The 16,189-nt window shown below is 37.0% G+C and overlaps 1 protein-coding gene across 4 annotated transcripts in view; it reads left to right on the top strand.

Annotated features, from left to right (window-relative positions):
- Nucleotides 1-284: 284 nt before the first annotated feature.
- The window catches only part of LOC128653748 (gap junction beta-5 protein-like), a 43,271-nt gene continuing 27,366 nt past the window's right edge, over nucleotides 285-16,189 (top strand). For all 4 annotated transcript variants that reach the window (XM_053707217.1, XM_053707215.1, XM_053707218.1 and 1 more), the window contains exon 1: nucleotides 285-390. The gene's annotated coding sequence lies outside the window, so the exon portion shown is untranslated. The remainder of the gene's footprint in view (nucleotides 391-16,189) is intronic.

Below are 16,189 nucleotides of genomic sequence, written 5' to 3'. Positions count from 1 at the left end.
AAGGGAGATAAAACTTTACTAGTACAGTACGGCTAAAGACATTGAGATACTTTTAGTCTTTTGTGTAGAATTCATTAGACTTTCTTACATTGCCAAGTACATTACACTAAAAATCGATATACTATTCATTATAATTATGTCATAAAGAGTTTCCAAAAAAAGGATGAAAAAAAGTCCACACATTTTCTCTTGTGTCTATTTAGAGAACTGTGAGAGGTGTGCAATTGCATTCCTAAAGAAAATTCTCTCCACCTTAAGTTGGACACACCCCATCTGATTCACATCAAAGACTCAAAGGTAAAATGGATATGACTTCGGAGCTATGATGCCCAGCAGCAAATACACAGCCGTAACTCAAGACCCAGCATGCCCTATGAGACCCTTGAACAGGTAAAACAATGTTTTCTATTAAGTCACAGAAGCTTTAAAAACCTCTTTATACTCCAAAAAAGTATTAGTCTGTGTTAATAGAGAACACATCTCTCTGTATGTATTAAGGGAACATACTTTACACTAGAGATCTACTGACTTATTGGCTAGTATGAGGAGTGTGTGATGCTTTATATTTCTCTTTATAAAATTAGATAGACTGATCTTTATTGTTAAACAAAATCTAGGAAAGTAGATTTAAAGGGCAAGTAATTTGCTCCATGGTAGAAGAGGACTGCAGAACCTCAAACAGACTATACAATTCTGAACTGATTTTGACAAATTAAGATCTTTACAATGTAGTGAATAGAATATAAATACATAAAATAAGGCACTGGATACCTGTTTCAATGCAAAAAAATGCTTCCTTACTGTATATAGCCTGTTGTTTATGGAACGAACAACTAGACAGATAAAAGATTTAAACCTATACAATCATTTACTATTTGTGACATAAATAAGGCTGTAAAATTAAGGTGGCTGTATATACAGCATTCAGATAATAAATAATTTCTAATAAAATATGCACTGCATTTTAAATATAATATACTAAATATATAAGCTATAATATAAATTTGTTGGGATATGTGTCATGTTTGGAATGAGGAAGGTGTTTTAATTATAGCTGTATTTGTGACATACCTTATATACACTGTGAGAAAGTATTTCAAAACCCATATTATTTAAAACAAAATGTTTTCATTACTACAAAAAACAGCTCTTAGATTAAAGATTGAGGTGTTTGTTGTTTTGAAAAATGTTTACATTCATAATGGCAAAATACATTTGAGGCAAAACATTCATAAATATTTAATTATACACACACATACAAATATTGTATTATTTATAAATTAAGTACAGGTCTTTTTGTTCATGCTTGTTAATATATAATTCAGATACTGTTTCAGACATTCACTATGAGAAATCACCTTGCATTTTATTTTACATTATGCTTTGTATAGGTTTTTTTTTTTAGACCATAGCAAAAATAAATATTTTTTATTCGTAGAAAAAGCATAACCTGTTTTACTGCATACAAACATATTTTCTCCCTTTTAATTTCTTTGTCATCCCTCCCAGTCCATTCCTTCCTATACAAAGGGCTTGATTACAAGTGCGATATTTGCGCTCCACTCATTAATACCGGCGCACGCAAATATGCGCTTGTATTACAAGTAAAGAGTAATGCAAACATAAGGGAGAGCGCGCTTCCATGGGCTCCAATGGGAGCCTCGTTCTCATGCCATGAGACACGGCTGAGAACCTAGCGCAGCAAAGGGGGTAAGTCGCACAGCGATGGGCAGCAAAGTGTAAATATATATATATATATATATATATAGAGAACACACTGTCCCAAAAAGACCAATGTAAAAACACTCTTCTGTGCCGTTTCTTTTTTTTTCTAACACCCCACACCTGCTGAATTTAACCCCTAAAAATTACTTTGTTCATTTTTTTTAATAAAAATGCTAAAAATTAAATTTTCCCGAACCCACACTAGGCTAAAATTAAGGGCAAATTGATCTCTGCTAATTTCTAATTGACATTTGTAAGGGCTGGTTATTTATTGTGCGTCCGAAAATGTGCGAATTTGCCCATTTACGTGCAGGCGACAAATTAGCTCTCCACTTGTAATCTAGCCCAAAATAATTTGCCACATTTTTGCTTAGTTTTAATATTAGAGTTTATTGGACAATATAATGTAGAATTGTTTTCCCCTTAATGTGTTTCCAATGACTTGTTATAGTAGCTGCAGTGTATACAATATATTTTTTTAAACTTTTAGTTTATGATTATTTTTATATATGAAATAGCCATTTTGCTTGTAAAACTGCAACCGATTAAAATATGCTGTGCTTGCTGGGAGAGCAGACATCCTTATGTTTTCCTCTTTCCACAATGGTCAGCTTATCTGTATGATTACATATTGCAAGCACAATGGAAAATTTTAATACAAATATCTCACACTTCAACACTGGGATTGCAAATTTTTCAGCTTCATATTTATATAGCTTTAATATAGCCAATACTATGTACTGAATTTTTCAGTATAGGTGGGGATTCAATGGGCAGAAATAGCTATTTCAAATTATAAAATAAAAGTTAAGGAGCTATTTGTAAATAATTTAATACACTCCAACTGGTAAAATGTATAACGAAGAAGACAATAAAGGGGGAGCATTTACAGTACACTGTCCCTTTAAACAGCATGAGGCCCTTTGAAGTATATTGGTTGCCTATGTTCCATTTCAATTGATATGAGTTCCCTTGAGAAGTGCATCCAGTGGGTTTTCATGGGGTTTATGAATTCAAGCAAATTTTAAATAGTTTGAAAACTCAACTATAGCATAATTATCTTTTCAAATATATTCATGACACAAAAAAAACACTCTGTGTACTTTTGAGGGGGCAATTCAATATTAATATTCCAATAAGGGGGGGTCAGATGTTTATCAAAGGATTTTGGACTTTTAAAAATTTACACCATGGATCTGCCTACATTATTTTCACAGATTTTTGTCAGTGGTAACGTGCTTGTGCATGTTCAGTTTACATGTTAATAAAGCAGAGTTTTTTCTGTTTGTTTTAATAAAAAAAGAAAGCTCAATTCCCATTTGAAACAAACGCATACATTAAATATTAATTTATGCTTATAATGATGTGTTTGGAGCATGTTAATTATAAATTGCTCCAAATGAAACAAAATTATTAATTGAACACATCATGATTTAATATTATTGTTTAAAGGGACAGTATAGATCCAATACATAATTTTGATTATTTATTGTTACATTCCAGAAAAGCATACTCCAACTGGTCCCACATCTATAAGAAGTACATGAAACAAAAAGCCACATGCTCCACCCACCTATTGTGTGTATATTTTGGTATTTTATGTTTCTCCAATAAAAATAGACTCGTGAATATGTTTTCCTACTTGCACATGCTGATTTGTGCATGTGTAATTTGAAATCGCTAACTGAAAAAAATTAAAAATGCAATGCTAAACTGTCATACAAGAAAACAACTAACTGAACAAGAAGAAAGCTGTGGGCAGAGCTTGGCAGCCACTTTCGTCTGCTTACAAACGAAGCTTATTTTAAAAATGTTATGTACTTATTACAAGCTTATAGATGTGGAACCCGTTGCTAGATGCGTGTCTGGTATGTAACAATAAGTAATAAAGAATAAGTATTGGGTCTAGGCTGTCCCTTTAAGTCAGTGTTTTTCAACTCCAATCCTCAAGGCCCACCAACAGGCCAGGTTTTTATGATATTGAAACTAGAGTACAGGTGAAATAATCAACTGATCAGTAACCATGGCTGATTATTTCACCTGTGCTCAGTGCTTTTTGTTTGTTGATCATCTGTTCCACTTGATGTAGCTGTAATTTTCTAATTTAATTGATTTAAATTAAAATTAGTTAAAAAAAATGTATAAACACAGAGCTGCCTTTACAGTGTTTTCAGATAGTTTTCTAAAAAAAATTAAATTGGAATGCTCCTTACACATACATGATTATTGGTGGAAAGGAGTTGTAAATAATATTTTAAATTCATTAAACAATAAAAACCTTAGGCTAGATCCTATGATGCAATGCTGTTGCTATCAGCTCATGTTCAAACTTCTGTCACCAATAAAGAAGACAGCAGCAGGCAGTGCTTTTTATGGTGGTCGCTAAACAATAACAGGGAAGGCATCTCATGCCTGCCATTAGGCATGCGAATTTGGAGGTTTTGGATGTCTCCGAATGTGGAAAAAGGCAGCCATTTGCAGCGTTCGGTTCTATTATTTGCACCTCTTGTGAAAGAGCAGCACACTAAGATCTGTGCAAATCCAGAACTGAATGCTGTGAGTGATGTCTTCTTCTTCCTCATTTAGAGGCATCTGAAACCCCCAAATTCACATGCCTGCCTGTCGCTATTGCGAGCCATGCAAAACCCCTGCTTTTTAAAGGAACATCCTTCACCTAGTCCTTACCACATGGCAGCCTAAATCTTAATGAAGCCAGACTAAAAATAAATAATCTTCTGCATAAATTTGCAGCTATATCATATACAATATGTGACAGGGTGGGAGGAGGGTATATTAGCAGGATTATTATAATATATACTAGTTATTACATGAATGGATTATACAGTGGCATCACTAGGGTTGGTGTCACCTGGTGCGGTAAGTAATGGTGTCACCCCCCACCCCCCAGAAAGCAGACACACAAACACAAAAACACAGGCACACACATACAAACACTCACACACACACACACTCAGACACACTAAAAAACACACTCAGATGCAAACACAAACACTCAGAATCACACTCAGACACACACACACACAAAAACACTCTGACACACACAAACACACTCAGTCTCTGACACACTCAAGAATAGTGGAACTAGAGTTGTTCCACTGAAAAGTATGCACGTTTAGCACTCTGATGCCTAGACTCAAGGCCTAGCTTACCGTATAATAATAAAATATAACTTCTATTGGTATATTAAAATGTGAAACAAAAAACAAAAACCACACTCAAATAGTTAAAATCACAAGTGACATTTAGAACCTCAATGTGAATTTGTGTGATATTGGTTATGTAACTATAACCAATATAAATCAGTAATTTCTAATGCCTGAAATAAGTAGCTCAGATTCGGTGAGATTAAGGAGTACTATATAGTGTGTAGGCTTGTGGCAAGATAGGTTTGTTGGGCACAAAATAATATCTGTGTTGGTATGTGTATTCTACAATACTTGCAATGTGTTCTTGCACTCAAGTAGAATTGTACTACATAATAATATAGTTAATTACCAATATCTCTGATACTTATGAACAGTGTGAGACTTATGAACAGTGTGAGCCTGAATGGGCCACTTATATATTGTTCCACTATATATTCAAGACTCACATCTCAGTGTGGTCTATAATCGCTCATAATGTGGCTGTATAGTACGTGCCGTTCTTACATACATCCCACTGATATTACTTGCAATTGCTATAATATGGGCAGCTAGCTCACAGTGGTTTTAAATAAAAATATTAATATTGGTTCTTGACAAGTGGCAATACTCAATATTGACAGCTATAAAGTTAAGTGATTTGAGTCGTCGTTCAATCACTGTTATAGAGTCCCAATATCATTAATGTAATTGTATTATTATATAATGATCTTGCCCATGATCAAATACTGTATGACTACTTTATTATTAGTAGTATTGAAATAGTGATTAATAACGAATGTAGTAATGTATACAAGTATTTGATCCACAGTGTTATAATGACAGTATTGTTTGAGTGTCTCCAGAGGTATGACACTCTGGTGGGATGTAATTGCTCGACTATCAAATTGTAAGTCAGTAATATTATATCTACTGTCGTTTGTCCACCAAGTTTACTCTACTGTCACTTCACATAACCTTCTTATAATTGTAACGTGTGATAACACTCATCTTTCAGTTACTATGACATATATAGATATATTTCAGCGATTAACGTATATGTTTTTTACTAATATCCTATATCAATTGACATTTGATGTAATCATATAAGTATATTTGCAATTTTTTGGTTAGAGGTATGAACAATATCGTTATGAGCTGACCGCTGAGTTTATTAGAGTTGCGAGTACAGATGTACTGATATTCCGTGTGCTTGTCAGCATTTGCACTATTGGCTCGTAGTAAAAGTTGTTATATCCAATATGTGCCGATACTAGGCCCACAATGTAACAAGTATCACTATATGAATAGTATTCCTTTATTAGGATAGTGCTATCTACGGTAACACTATGGTTACTTTAGTAATTGTATTTAGGGCTATTCATTTATATAATGAAAAAGAAATAAGCCGAGTATTCGGCCAATGTTATATACAGTGTCGTTTGTATGTTAACTTTGTTGCTTAGTAAAATTGTGCGTGCAGCCACATCGATATTAAATATGCTTCAGGATATTAATGCTTGCAAATTAACGAAGAAAGTAATTGTTAGACATGTGCATGGCGAAAAAAATTTGGTTCGGTTCTGATCGATTCAAATTTTTTCGAATTTCGGTTCAGAGCGATTTGAATTCAGAAAAATTTGAATCGATTCGGTTTGGATTTGTTTCGGATTCATTCGGATTCGAATAAATTCGGTTCGGATTTGTTTCGGATTCATTCGGATTCGAATAAATTCGGCTGGATTCGGTTCGATTCGGTTCGGAAATTCGGAAATTCGGAATTTCGGTAAGTGTTAGGTGGGATTAGACTAGTATTATGTACTAAATTTGGCTGGATTCGGTTCGATTCGGTTCGGTTCAGTTCGGAATTTTGGTAAGTGTTAGGTGGGATTAGACTTATACTGTACAATACTAGTGTAAAACATGGTCATCCGAATTTACCGAATAAATCCGAAGTAATTCGGATTTATTCGGTATATTCGGCAGTATTTTAATTCGGAAATTCGGTTCGATCCGAATCGCCGAATTTTCTGAATTTTCCGAATTTCCGAATCGATCCGAAACGAATTGCACATATCTAGTAATTGTCATATACTACATCCACATAACATCAAGCGCCACTGTGTGATCTCTACAATTTCTATTTAGTAGTTGTGTATACAATGGCGTTACCGCTACTCAGTTGTTTGTGTTTAAGTTAACATTAGTATTTTATAACGAGTCTGGCTATATATAGTAGCGTTCAGATTGCTCAATTATTATTGTTTAAGTTAATCATTAATGTTCTATGCCGAATCCGGCTAACAAACTGAGTGAATACGCTCACGGCCACACTATAAATGATAGTATCAATGTTAGGTATACACAACCATGTTGCCACTATATTGCCACTATATTGATACAGTCGTCTCCTTTTTATTTTTACCGAACATAGTTAGTAAGGCTAGAAAAGGTTCTAATTTTAACACATGCTAATTAAAAGTGTCTTAAAACACCACACTGACGCGTTTCACCCTTTCCAGGCTTTTTCAAAGGCAGCAAGCCGCCCGGTGTGTGCATATTTATGTGTTTTCATATCCGGAAGTACAGCCTCTCCGATATTGACATTCACTATTGCAGCTGTCACTCAACTTGGCTGCCTGTGGTTTAAAGGTGGTATATACCTGATATTCAATTTAGCATTCTTGAATCCCAATAAACAAGTGTTATATGATCATTTGAATAAGTCTTAATGGTCAGGAGTCAATTTTTTAGTTATAATGCTTGCCTTTTCACATAACAATTATTATTTATAAAATATAGTCTTAATATCATGTTGACTATTGATTTAACTTACTATGGACATATTAAGCTGATAGTTAGTAGAACTACAACATTGTCATATCTATTGTTATCATAATTATGAATATTTTTATGGGTTTGATGTATATTACCTCAGTGTCTGTGTGTAATCTTTATCTATTATACAATACCTGCTAGTGTCTCGAATGTTAGACATTTGATGTTTATAGTGCAGATAATTCTATATGAATTTTCTATTGTTCATATGTACATGACTTTATATCCAATCTTGTTCTATAGCTTAGAAAGGAGGAATGATCAGTGTAATGTTGTGTGACATGTGTGATACTGTTATATAAATACAAAAATGTGTGTGAAAATTATAAAAATATATATTGAGGTGATAAATACTATCAATGAAAATTGTATGAAAAAATTATTAATAAAGAATATATTTTTTATATAAAAAGAAGTGAATGGTGATAAATGCTACAAAATGGTGAGGATGATACATATTACTATAAATGTGGGGGGCTGTGGGGAAAGTGCCAATGTGGTGTTTGTGAGTGGATTGTGTAAATCAGAGTGTGCTAGATAAATAATCTCCTGTAAATAACCTCTGTCAAATAAGAGGTTAGTAGTGAATAAACCTGCAATATATGAATATAATCAATTCACCTTAAAATTAATTGTGACTAAGAATCAGGTATCTGATATAATGTATATATTGTATATTTGTGTGAATAAATGTGCTATTAGTGATATGTATTCTGGATACTAGTGATAATAATGCAATGTGTGGTGAAGATTGAATGAGTAATGGAAGGTGAGGGACGTGTAAATATATTTACTTGAAATGTGATTTCTGTGGTTATCACAATGATACTATTTTTATCAAAATTGTGTTTGATAATTTGTCACTTGTCACTGATATACTATAGAAAAATATAATAGTTGATTTGTTCATTCATGCCTTTGGGAAAGACAGTATTGAGTAGGTAGATCCATCTACTCTCAGCTTTTAAAAGTGCTGATTCTAGATCACCTCCTCTAATTCCTAGACTGACTTTTTCAATGCCCCAGCATCGTAATTCTTCCTTATTAGACTGATGGTACTTTAAGAAATGCATGGCTACACTGGTAGGAGTTTTGCCATTTTCTATATCTCTTACTGCATTTTTGATGTTACATAGGTGTTCCATTAGTCTAGTTCTTAGTTTTCGTGACGTCATCCCTATGTAGATAAGGTTACAGCTGCAACGTAGAGCATAAATGACTCCTTCAGTGTTGCAGCTGATATACCTAGAAATGTAAATTTACCACAACTTGATGTATTTAATACTCTGGTATGCGATGAAATTACGGAAATGCATATAACCCCTGTATATACCAATTTAACTTACAAGGAACGTAAAGCCCTCAAAGAATTAAAACAAAAAGATGAAATTATCATTCGTAATGCAGATAAGGGGGGCAATATAGTGATCTGGCCCCTAGACATGTATCTCAAGGAAGCCCAAAAACAATTAAGAAACCAAAGTTGCTACATGAAACTATTACATAATCATACCATGGGCTATATGAAGATATATAACAACTTAGTTAAAAAACAAGCATCCTCCCAAGGCATTATCACAGAAAAAGAAAAGAGATTTCTTACTGTATTGAATCCCAAAATACCTACTTTCTATCTGATCCCAAAGATCCATAAAGATCAGAAAAATCCACCGGGGAGACCTATAGTCTCTGGAATTGGATGCTTGAGTGAAAAAGCAAGTCAATATGTGGACTATCGTCTGAGAGAATATGTTCATGAATTACCATCTTACAAGATACTATGCAATTACTCCAAAAATTGGGAAGAGATTAACCTCAATGAGTCAACCTGGCTGGTCACCACTGATGTAGAATCGCTTTATACCTCTATTGACCACAAAATTGGGGCAGCGGCTTTCAAATACTTTCTCGACCTGAAATCTAAGGAAGATCAAGAACATAACAATTTCATAATCAAATTACTGAATTTTATATTGAACTATAATTTTTTCATATTTGATGGAAAATTTTATTTACAAACCCAAGGGACAGCCATGGGTACGGCATGTGCCCCCACCTATGCTAATTTATTTCTAGGCTGGTGGGAGGCTGAACATGTCTTTACTGATGCCAACACAGAATATACAAATATGATCCCCATGTGGCTGCATTTTATTGATGACATCTTCTTCATCTGGGAGGGGAGTTATGAAAAATTAAAGGAATTCTTAAACCACCTGAATAATAACAACTTAAATATAAAACTCACATATGAGGCAAGCCAAATGAAAATAAATTTTCTAGATGTCAAAATATATAAAAATACTGAGGGTGATATTAAAACAGATCTCTACAGAAAAAAGACTGCAACAAACAGCTTATTGCACAAGACAAGTGCCCATGCACCAGGAACCACTAAGAGTTTACCTGTCGGTGAATTCTTGAGAATTCGAAGAAACTGCTCAGATGAACAGACATTCAGAATATGAGCACAAGAATTAACAGACAGGCTAATCCAACGAGGGTATAGTAAGAGAAAGATCAAAGAGGCAAAATACAGAGCATTGCATACCAATCGGAAAGAGTTATTGTACAAAAAAAACAAAACAGGATCACAAGTCCCCAGACTCATCCTTACTTACAGTGATCAAACTCCTGAGGTACTGAAAGTCATTAACAAATACTGGAACATTCTAATGACCGATCCAATACTAAAGTCAGAATTAGGTGACAAACCATCGATTGGTTATAGACGTTCAAAAAATATCAAAGACTTGATCAGTAGTAGTCATCTGCAGACCAAAAAAAACAGATCAACATTCAGACCAGGTTCATATCAATGTGAAAATTGCAGCACATGTAAATATATGATACCAACTACCGAAGTGATGGACAGGTTTGAAGTAAGACATACTATCAAAAGGTATATCAGCTGCAACACTGAAGGAGTGATTTATGCTCTACGTTGCAGCTGTAACCTTATCTACATAGGGATGACGTCACGAAAACTAAGAACTAGACTAATGGAACACCTATGTAACATCAAAAATGCAGTAAGAGATATAGAAAATGGCAAAACTCCTACCAGTGTAGCCATGCATCTCTTAAAGTACCATCAGTCTAATAAGGGAGAATTACGATGCTGGGGCATTGAAAAAGTCAGTCTAGGAATTAGAGGAGGTGATCTAGAATCAGCACTTTTAAAAGCTGAGAGTAGATGGATCTACCTACTCAATACTGTCTTTCCCAAAGGCATGAATGAACAAAACAACTATTATATTTATCTATAGTATATCAGTGACAAGTGACAAATTATCAAACACAATTTTGATAAAAATAGTATCATTGTGAAGACCACAGAAATCACATGTCAAGTAAATATATTTACACGTCCCTCACCTTCCATTACTCATTCAATCTTCACCACACATTGCATTATTATCACTAGTATCCAGAATACATATCACTAATAGCACATTTATTCACACAAATATACAATATATACATTATATCAGATACCTGATTCTTAGTCACAATTAATTTTAAGGTGAATTGATTATATTCATATATTGCAGGTTTATTCACTACTAACCTCTTATTTGACAGAGGTTATTTACAGGACATTATTTATCTAGCACACTCTGATTTACACAATCCACTCACAAACACCACATTGGCACTTTCCCCTCAGCCCCCCACATTTATAGTAATATGTATCATCCTCACCATTTTGTAGCATTTATCACCATTCACTTCTTTTTATATAAAAAATATATTCTTTATTAATAATTTTTTCATACAATTTTCATTGATAGTATTTGTTACGGTTGCCTCCAGGCTGGCTGGAAGTTGGACCGTAGAAAAGGATGCTCCTAGCGCTCACCAAAGGAGCAGCAGCACCGTAGACTCTATAACTGCTGCGTAGCCACCATAAGTAATGCAGACTCTATGAACCACCGCTGCTGGGCTGGTATCTCGCCGTCTGCTCTGCGCCCTGGACCTATGACCAGGCTCCAGTAGGTGAACCTCTTCCTTCTGTAGCAATCCCTGTAGCTAAGGGAGTATGAAGAGCATAGCAATCCCTGTAGTGATTATAGCTGAAGCTGTCCCCTACAAGCATGAGTCAAAGCTGCAAGTTAGAGGGTCAAAAATAGGTCTGATGTGCTGGAGCACACAGCCTGCTTTTATTCAGGTTACATGCAAACAGGACACTCTCAGGGGGAGGCATAAAATCCCCCATCACACATTTGATATTAGATAGAGAGACACTCCCTTTGACAGGCCACAACATTTACTTCAGCAGATAACATTACACACAATAAAACAATGCAGTCCACCTTATCAATACTAGTCTGATTAGACAATGGGAAAGTTGATCACTAAACCTAATTAGAGCTAATCCCAGCAGACTTGTATTTAGAATAGGTTTCTTGAAGCTGAACAAAATTGAACTCTTAATGGCACACAATGAAACTGAACCAAGTGGGAGAAAGCCAGGGACAAGTCATTTCACAGGTCTGGGGACATAGTCTTAAAGGGGCATTGTTCATCAAAGTCACAATATGTCCCCAGATGGTTCTTAAAGGGCCACACACACCCAACAAAAGTCAATATGTCCTCAGGGGCACAATCTTCCAGGGGCCATAGTCATGTGGAAGGAGGCTGGCAAATAGGCTTCTCCAAAATCCAGGGAAGCAGGGCAATTTTTCATTTAAAGGGCCAGTTACAAACAGCAGTTTGTAACATATCTCCCCTTTTGGAGGGAGACTAACCAGGCACCTGACCTTCTGCCGGTCAGTGCCCAAGTTAGTCTCGCAACCCACCCCACAATACGTAGTACTGGCCTGTAAGTTCCAGGTTGCAGGATGAAAGTGCAGCATCCTCGGCCTTCCTGGCGCAGCTGGGCAAATAGCTGATGGTACTTGGGGGGCAGAGGCCAGCGGCACTCTGCCCTGGTGCCAGCGCTTCTGCTGGGGTGAGGGGTTTGCAGGCCAGTCCTGTAACAAGGGGGTCTGTAGGGCAGAGGCCAGCAGCGCTCTGTCCTGATGCCAGCTCTTCTGCTGGGGGAATTGGGGCATAGTCCTGCCCGGTGGCAAAGGGAACGTGGGGGTCAGTGGGGGTTAACATCTCCACTGTTAACCCTGGGCCCAAGTTAGGAGTTAGCTGGGGAGGGGGAGATTGGCTTACCTCCTCCTCCTGATACTCCGGCGGCCGTTGGGAAGGGAGGTCGATGCTCTCCTCTTCCTGTGGAACATGCTGCGGCTGGGGAGAGAGACCGGTTGTCTCCTCTCCCTGGAAGGCACACTCCGGCTGGGGAGGGAGGTCGATGCTCTCCCCTCCCTGTAGCTGGGTCTGTCGCTGGGGATCTGGGCCGCCTGCCCAGCATCCCTGTAGGGCCGGTAGAGAGACTGCGGTCCCATCTCCACCTGCCTGCTGGGGGTCCTCCCAGGACCAGTCTATGAGGCCTGCTGCCTCTGGTATCTCTGGTTGGGGTTGGGGAAGGAGACCGGTTGTCTCTTCCCTCTGCACAGTATACTGCCGCTGGGGAGGGAGGTCGCTGCTCTCCTCTCCCTGTGGAACATGCTGCGGCTGGGGAGAGAGACCAGGTGTCCATACCCTCAAACTCCACAGTTGGCGCTCAAAGGCTCGTGCCGCTTTGTTCTCCGTATCCAATTCCCGGATGATGCGACTGACTACCTCCTGCGCAGGGTCTGGACCATATCGGACTAGCCGCCTCTTTACCTCTGGAACGAAATCCGCGCCCTCATAGCGACGGATCCGGTTGAGGTGCTCTTCACATGGTTCTGACCAGTATCTTCTCAGCTCCATGCTGCTGTAGGTAGGGACGCTGCGCAGTGGCTAGCGTTGCCCTCAATTACTCTCCTACGATACCAGTGCTGTTGTGGTGCTGCTCCTTGCGCTAGGACGCCAATCCCACCGCTGCCGCCAAATGTTACGGTTGCCTCCAGGCTGGCTGGAAGTTGGACCGTAGAAAAGGATGCTCCTAGCGCTCACCAAAGGAGCAGCAGCACCGTAGACTCTATAACTGCTGCGTAGCCACCATAAGTAATGCAGACTCTATGAACCACCGCTGCTGGGCTGGTATCTCGCCATCTGCTCTGCGCCCTGGACCTATGACCAGGCTCCAGTAGGTGAACCTCTTCCTTCTGTAGCAATCCCTGTAGCTAAGGGAGTATGAAGAGCATAGCAATCCCTGTAGTGATTATAGCTGAAGCTGTCCCCTACAAACATGAGTCAAAGCTGCAAGTTAGAGGGTCAAAAATAGGTCTGATGTGCTGGAGCACACAGCCTGCTTTTATTCAGGTTACATGCAAACAGGACACTCTCAGGGGGAGGCATAAAATCCCCCATCACACATTTGATATTAGATAGAGAGACACTCCCTTTGACAGGCCACAACATTTACTTCAGCAGATAACATTACACACAATAAAACAATGCAGTCCACCTTATCAATACTAGTCTGATTAGACAATGGGAAAGTTGATCACTAAACCTAATTAGAGCTAATCCCAGCAGACTTGTATTTAGAATAGGTTTCTTGAAGCTGAACAAAATTGAACTCTTAATGGCACACAATGAAACTGAACCAAGTGGGAGAAAGCCAGGGACAAGTCATTTCACAGGTCTGGGGACATAGTCTTAAAGGGGCATTGTTCATCAAAGTCACAATATGTCCCCAGATGGTTCTTAAAGGGCCACACACACCCAACAAAAGTCAATATGTCCTCAGGGGCACAATCTTCCAGGGGCCATAGTCATGTGGAAGGAGGCTGGCAAATAGGCTTCTCCAAAATCCAGGGAAGCAGGGCAATTTTTCATTTAAAGGGCCAGTTACAAACAGCAGTTTGTAACAGTATTTATCACCTCAATATATATTTTTATAATTTTCACACACATTTTTGTATTTATATAACAGTATCACACATGTCACACAACATTACACTGATCATTCCTCCTTTCTAAGCTATAGAACAAGATTGGATATAAATTCATGTACATATGAACAATAGAAAATTCATATAGAATTATCTGCACTAGAGACACTAGCAGGTATTGTATAATAGATAAAGATTACACACAGACACTGAGGTAATATACATCAAACCCATACAAATATTCATAATTATGATAACAATAGAAATGACAATGTTGTAGTTCTACTAACTATCAGCTTAATATGTCCATTGTAAGTGAAATCAATAGTCAACATGATATTAAGACTATATTTTATAAATAATAATTGTTATGTGAAAAGGCAAGCAATATAACTAAAAAATTGACTCATGACCATTAAGACTTATTGAAATGATCATATAACACTTATTTATTGGGATTCAAGAATGCTAAATTGAATATCAGGTATATACCACCTTTAAACCACAGGCAGCCAAGTTGAGTGACAGCCGCAATAGCGAATATCAATATCGGAGAGGCTGTACTTCCGGATATGAAAACACATAAATATGCACACACCGGGTGGCTCGCTGCCTTTGAAAAAGCCCGGAAAGGGTGAAACGCGTCAGAGTTGTGTTTTAAGACGCTTTTAATTAGCATGTGTTAAAATTAGAACCTTTTCTAGTCTTACTAACTATGTTCGGTAAAAATAAAAAGGAGACGACTGTATCAATATAGCGGCAATATAGTGGCAACATGGTTGCGTATACCTAACATTGATAACCATCATTTATAGTGTGGCCGTGAGCGTATTCACTCAGTTTGTTAGCCGGATTCGGCATAGAACATTAATGGTTAACTTAAAGAATAATAATTGAGCAATCTGAATGCTACTATATATAGCTAGACTCATTATAAAATACTAATGGTTAACTTAAACACAAACAACTGAGTAGCGGTAACGCCATTGTATACACAACTACTAAATAGAAATTGTAGAGCTCACACAGTGGAGCTTGATGTTATGTGGATGTAGTATGTGACAATTACTTTCTTCGTTAATTTGCAAGCATTAATATCCTGAAGCATATATAATATTGATGTGGCTGCACGCACAATTTTACTAAGCAACAAAGTTCACATACAAACGACACTGTATATAACATTGGCCGAATACTCTGCTTATTTTTTTTCATTATATAAATGAATAGCCCTAAATACAATTACTAAAGTAACCATAGTGTTACCGTAGATAGCACTATACTAAGAAAGGAATACTATTCATATAGTGATACTTGTTACATTGTGGGCCTAGTATCGGCACATATTGGATATAACAACTTTTACTACGAGCCAATAGTGCAAATACTGACAAGCACACAGAATATCAGTACATCTGTACTCGCAACTCTAATAAACTTAGCGGTCAGCTCATAACGATATTGTTCATACCTCTAACCAAATAATGGCAAATATACTTATATGATTACATCAAATGTCAATTGATATAGGATATTAGTAAAAAACATATATGTTAATCGCTGAAATATATCTATATATGTCACAGTAACTGATAGATGAGTGTT

The sequence above is a fragment of the Bombina bombina genome, chromosome 3 (assembly GCF_027579735.1).
Source record: "Bombina bombina isolate aBomBom1 chromosome 3, aBomBom1.pri, whole genome shotgun sequence".
Classification (NCBI taxonomy): Eukaryota; Metazoa; Chordata; class Amphibia; order Anura; family Bombinatoridae; genus Bombina; species Bombina bombina.
The sequence above is the reverse complement of the archived record's forward strand: the minus strand, read 5'-3'. Positions and strand labels throughout refer to the sequence as shown.